The following is a 6,243-nucleotide window of genomic DNA, read 5'->3' as shown; positions in this document are numbered from 1 at the left end:
TGAAAATTGATGATTTTATGTGACGCTGACCTTTGACCTTTCGACAAAATTATTAATTTGTCTCCATATTCTCATAATAAAGCTTTGTCGTAAATCTGATGACAAAACTGAAATGGTAAATAAAACTTTCAGGTCAATCGGATGAAAATTGATGATTTTATGTGACGCTGACCTTTGACCTTTTGACAAACTTAATAATTTGTCTCCATATTCTCATAATAAAGCTTTGTCGAAAATCTGATGACAAAACTCAAATGGTAAATTAAAATTTCAGGTCAATGGGATGAAAATTGATGATTTTATGTGATGCTGACCTTTGACCTTTTGACAAAATTATTAATTTCTCTCCATATTCTCATAATAAAGCTTTGTCGAAAATCTGATGACAAAACTCAAATGGTAAATGTAAATTTCAGGTGAATGGGATGAAAATTGATGATTTTATGTGACCCTGACCTTTGACCTTTTGACAAAATTATTAATTTCTCTCCATATTCTCATAATAAAGCTTTATTGAAAATTTGATGACAAAACTCAAATGGTAAATAAAAATTTCAGGTCAACTGGATGATAATTGATGATTTTATGTGACCCTGACCTTTGACCTTTTGACCAAATTATTAATTTCTCTCCATATTCTCATAATAAAGCTTTATGGAAATTTTGATCACAAAACTCAAATGGTTAAGACAAAGGTACGGTCCATTCCAAAAGTTTGCATATGTAATAAAAAGATTTTCTCAAATTAGAATCAACAGTAACAAGTTGACACGACTCAAGCACATATGTGAATCAAGTTTATCATGAAGTGCAAGTTAGTCACATGACTCACCGTCCACCGGGTCTCTTGGCTCCTCCTCCGATTCAGCAGAGTCTTCGTCCTCTCCCACGATCCGAAAGACACCAGCAGGTCTTCGCGTCCACTCGGCATTTCCACGTACGGACACGAAGGCCCGTTCTGATTCTGTCCCCGCACGGAACGACTCCATGTACCGACAGAGTTCCGCGTACATGGTGTAGGTGAACTTTCGTGCGGCCAATGAACATAGTCGATCTCTCACCGGAGCGGGCTCGGCTCGGGCACAGAGAGCTCCGAAGATCTCGACCCCCAGACAGGTAACCGCGGCTCGGAGAGACTCCTCCGATAGACCCAGGATATTCAGCCAGACCAGGACCGGACCGAGACCGCCACGACCTCTCCACGTGTCCATTGTTCGTCAAGAATCCGCGCCAAAAGTTTCAAAATAAATAAATTAATATCGTGTTCTATCAATGTCTTTCTTTTTTTGTTTGTTTGAGCAGTTTCTCAATCTCACCTCAATCTTTCCAGACATCTCACCTTCAACGAAACATTTACTTCATATTCTCAATAATCTTTACTTGTTATCCGGAAGTTACCATTGTTACAGCAGCAGCCATTGTGGTTGATAAGAAACTTGTTGAGGTTGTTTAATAGTCAAACCAAATTCCCTCACTTTGCCACATGAGCTTTCAGCAAGAAGCGGGCATCTATCTATATATTATGTACGCACAGCGGGTACGAAGAGGAGGCAGGAGAAGTGAACGGAGGGAGGAGACAGGACGGATGAGGGGAGGACAGAAGGAAGATAGGACAGAGGAGAGGAAGACAGAGGGAGGAGAGGAGGACAGAGGGAAGATGGGACAGAGGAGATGAGGCCGGAGGGAAGATGGGACAAAGGAGAGGAGGACAGAGGGAAGATATGACAGAGGAGAGGAGGACGGAGGGAAGATGGGACAAAGGAGAGGAGGACAGAGGGAAGATATGACAGAGGAGAGGAGGACAGAGGGAAGATAGGACAAAGGAGAGGAGGACGGAGGGCAGATAGGACAGAGGAGAGGAGGACAGAAGGAAGATATGACAGAGGAGAGGAGGACAGAGGGAAGATAGGACAGAGGAGAGGAGGACAGAGGGAAGATAGGACAGAGGAGAGGAGAACAGAGGGAAGATAGGACAGAGGAGAGGAGAACAGAGGGAAGATAGGACAGAGGAGAGGAGGACAGAGGGAAGATTGGACAGAGGGGAGGAGGATAGGAGGACAGAGGGAAGATGGGACAGAGGAGAGGAGGACAGAGGGAAGATAGGACAGAGGAGAGGACAGAGGGAAGATCGGACAGAGGAGAGGAGGACAGAGGGAAGATAGGACAGAGAAGAGGACAGAGGGAAGATGGGACAGAGAAGAGGAGGACAGAGGGAAGATAGGACAGAGGAGAGGAGGACAGAGGGAAGATAGGACAGAGGAGAGGAGGACAGAGGAGAGGAGGACAGAGGGAAGATAGGACAGAGGGGAGGAGGACGGAGGATAGGAGGACAGAGGGAAGATGGGACAGAGGAGAGGAGGACAGAGGGAAGATAGGACAGAGGGAAGATAGGACAGAGGGAAGATGGGACAGAGGAGAGGAGGACAGAGGGAAGATAGGACAGAGGGAAGATAGGACAGAGGAGAGGACAGAGGGAAGATTGGACAGAGGAGAGGAGGACAGAGGGAAGATAGGACAGAGGAGAGGAGGACAGAGGGAAGATTGGACAGAGGGGAGGAGGATAGGAGGACAGAGGGAAGATGGGACAGAGGAGAGGAGGACAGAGGGAAGATAGGACAGAGGAGAGGACAGAGGGAAGATCGGACAGAGGAGAGGAGGACAGAGGGAAGATAGGACAGAGAAGAGGACAGAGGGAAGATGGGACAGAGAAGAGGAGGACAGAGGAGAGGAGGACAGAGGGAAGATAGGACAGAGGAGAGGAGGACAGAGGGAAGATAGGACAGAGGGGAGGAGGACGGAGGATAGGAGGACAGAGGGAAGATGGGACAGAGGAGAGGAGGACAGAGGGAAGATAGGACAGAGGGAAGATAGGACAGAGGGAAGATGGGACAGAGGAGAGGAGGACAGAGGGAAGATAGGACAGAGGGAAGATAGGACAGAGGAGAGGACAGAGGGAAGATTGGACAGAGGAGAGGAGGACAGAGGGAAGATAGGACAGAGGATAGGACAGAGGGAAGATGGGACAGAGGAGAGGAGGACAGAGGGAAGATAGGACAGAGGAGAGGAGGACAGAGGGAAGATTGGACAGAGGAGAGGAGGGGAGGGCGGATTGAGGAGGGGAGGACAGTGAGATGACAGGAGGACGGAGGCGAGGAGAACTGAGGGAGAGAGGCAGCTGGACGGAGATGAGAAGAGGAAGACGGAGGGAGGAGAGGAGGATGGACAGAGGGAGGAGAGGAGGACGGATTGAGGAGGGGAGGAAAGATTGATGGGGTGAGGCTGGATTGAGGAGAGGAGGACGGGCGGGGGGAAGAGAGGAGGAGGACGGAGGGAGGGGTAGAGGATGAAGGGAGGAGAGGAGGACGGAGAGAGAGGACAGGACGAAGGAGAGGAGGACGGAAGGAGGATGGAGGAAGGAGAGGAGGGCATGGTCCCGATTCCTCGTGGTGAGTTTGGTCTGGATCTGTCTGGCAGTTTCTTAGAAGATTTTTGAATGAAATACAGAACCCATAGAAAGTCTCCACCCTCTTTCAATATTTTCACCTTTTGTTGCCTTATACCCTGGATTTAAATTGCATGAAATCAGACTTTTCCACCTTTATTTACACATCATAACCCACACCTTCTAAGTTAAAAAGAATTTTAATTGTGTCATTTAATATGGCATCCCTCTTCACCCAATTTAATATGAGGGATCATCCTTCGCATTCAATGCTGAACTCGATCCCAATAGAACAATGTATTTTTCTATGGGATTAGTAAGATGGATTCCATGCTGGACTTCCGAAATCCAACAATGGCCTCACTCGAGACTTGTATGTAGTAGAATCTCACACAGTGCTCTGTCGATCATCCCTGACATATTATTATTCGTAAAAAGCCCGTCAACAATGACGGATTGGAACAGTTTATTCGACAGTTCAGTCTCGTGAGCGTGCCAAAGTCTGAAGCCTCGGCCTGGTGTCAGATTGCTTATATCTTCTTTATTTATTAGACATGCTACAGATGTAAATTAACACTCGTTATACTCTGCACCTGCTGCACATCATGTGCAGCAAATTTAACCTCCCTGCGCCTTGTATTTATTGTTATTTTAAAAAAAAACGATTCTGTACACCGCCCTTGAGGCTTGTTATGCAAGCCATCGTCTACAGTTCCAATGTAATCTATCTATAATTCCAGTAATCTCTGTGTGTATGTATGTATGTATGTATGTATGTATGTATGTATGTATGTATGTATGTCTGTTTGTCTGTGACCGCTGTTTCTCGACAACTACCGGTCCGATATACTTTAAACTTGCCAGGTATATTGCTGGGGACCTGAGGATGTGCCTTTTCAAGGTTTCATATTAATCGGAGAAGTAGTTACCGAGCTATGTCCAAAAAACGATTCAACCAATCAGAGAGCAGCGAGCTATCACGTGTGCCGAACGTGGCGAACAGACTCTGCCTCGGACGGCACATTTGAGAGCGTATTCATTTATTTCACGTTGGCAAACTATGTTGGCGTTCAACTATGTTTTAAAACTAATTAAAACTAATTTGCGATTCATCGTAACTGCGATATGCGACCTTCCGGACAGTGAAGACTGCACTTCCGGCAGCCAATCACAGAACGCGTTGTTGCATAGGCGTGGCCGATGTGAGAGCGAGCCGAGCCGAGCGCGTGCGCCATTACGGTTCGTAATTCGATTTCTTCCGGAGAAAATAATAATTTCTCGATTTCTTATGCGCATTATTTCTCCCAATTCAGTCAGAGCGAAGGGCGGAAGCGAAGAGCGTTGTTTTTTTTGTTTACGGGCGTACGGGCGTACGGGCGGGGTAGAGCGTACGGGTAGCGTTTTTTTTTTTTTTGGCAAGGAACGGGCACCCACGTACGGGCATGCCCTAGTTAATGTAAATACTGTTCTTTTACGTATTTTTGGTCCTCTGGGTCTTTTGGGTCCTCGGTGTGTTATGGGTCCTCCGGGTCTTTTGGGTCCTCAGGTTATTTTAGGTCTTTGGGGCCTTTTGAGTTCTCGGGGTATTTTGGGTCATCTCGGTCTTTTGGGTCCTTTGAGTCTTTTGGGTCCATGTGGTCTTTTTGGGTCCTTGTAGTCTTTTGGGTCCTCTGCGTCTTTTGGGTTCTCTGGGTTTTTGGGGTCCTTGGAGTCTTTTGGGTATTTTGGGTTCTCTGGGTCATTTGAGTCCTCGGGGTTTTTTGGGTCTTTTATGTCTATGGGGTATTTTGGATCTTCTGGGTTTTTTACCATAGTAAATACACAGTGGTGTTAAAAGATTGGCGTATAAAACCCTCCTCAAATCCCTACTAAAACCTTACTCAAAGCCTTTAAACCCTACCATTATGAAGGGGAACAGACATCAGACATCTGTACAAACATACAAACGAACAAACATACAAACGTACAAATGTACAAAGACACTCATATGGTAGACGTAATCACGTGAAGGGTTTAAAGTACAAATTCCATTGGAATCTCGTTCCGGAATGCCGGGTTTTTCCACACAGCGCGAGGTTCTGACGATGGAAGGAAATCACGTGATCTTGCTGCTCTTCTCCGCCATTCCTGTTGATCTTCACAAAATAAATCCTATATTTCTCCCAAGATACACAAAATAAATACAGCACATCAGGATTGTTTAATAGCAGAATATCGAGGGAGATTCGCTGCTGCAATGGAGGTGGCGGACGGGCGGCCATTTCGAGGAAATTTTCGATTTTTGCGAATCGGGCCCACTGATGTACAAATGGGATGCCAGTTTAAATGGGGATTTTTCTTAATTTTTAAGTTATCGCTTCTCGGCCTCTCAAGGCTAAGATCAAGTGTAGTATCTGTTCTTATCAGTTTAATAGCTGATATGGCCCGCAATGCGGGTCTAGTCTATTAAATGGATTTTTGGTAGTGGGGGTTGGATTAGGGGCTTGCTCCGTCCACCCCATGCATCGACCTGGTATTGCAGTACCTCCTGGAACGGTGCACCCCGTTTGGGGGAACCTTGAAACAAAGAAAAGATTCTTAAAACAAAAACGTTTTTAGAAATGTAGTTTTCGTTTTTAACTTGAGATGGGCCAATTAATGGGGGTGTCGACCCACCATGCTAGCTAGCATTCTGTTGACCAAGTGATGGGGGAGGGGCCATTTTATATTCTGTTGGACCAGGTAATGGGGGATGGGGGGTCTAATATTCTGTCGACCAAGTAATGGGGGGGTGTGGGGTCTAATATTCTGTAGACCAAGTA

At 46.2% G+C, this 6,243-nt stretch overlaps 1 non-coding gene across 1 annotated transcript; it reads left to right on the top strand.

The window, feature by feature from the left end:
* Positions 1 to 5,794: 5,794 nt before the first annotated feature.
* LOC137419650 (U2 spliceosomal RNA) lies at positions 5,795 to 5,988 on the top strand. Its single transcript, XR_010982959.2, has one exon. It is a non-coding gene; the product is annotated as a U2 spliceosomal RNA (small nuclear RNA).
* Positions 5,989 to 6,243: the final 255 nt, after the last annotated feature.

The sequence above is a fragment of the Myxine glutinosa genome, chromosome 1 (assembly GCF_964187855.1).
Source record: "Myxine glutinosa chromosome 1, kmMyxGlut1.1, whole genome shotgun sequence".
NCBI lineage: Eukaryota > Metazoa > Chordata > Myxini > Myxiniformes > Myxinidae > Myxine > Myxine glutinosa.
This window is presented reverse-complemented; position numbering and strand designations above follow the sequence as displayed.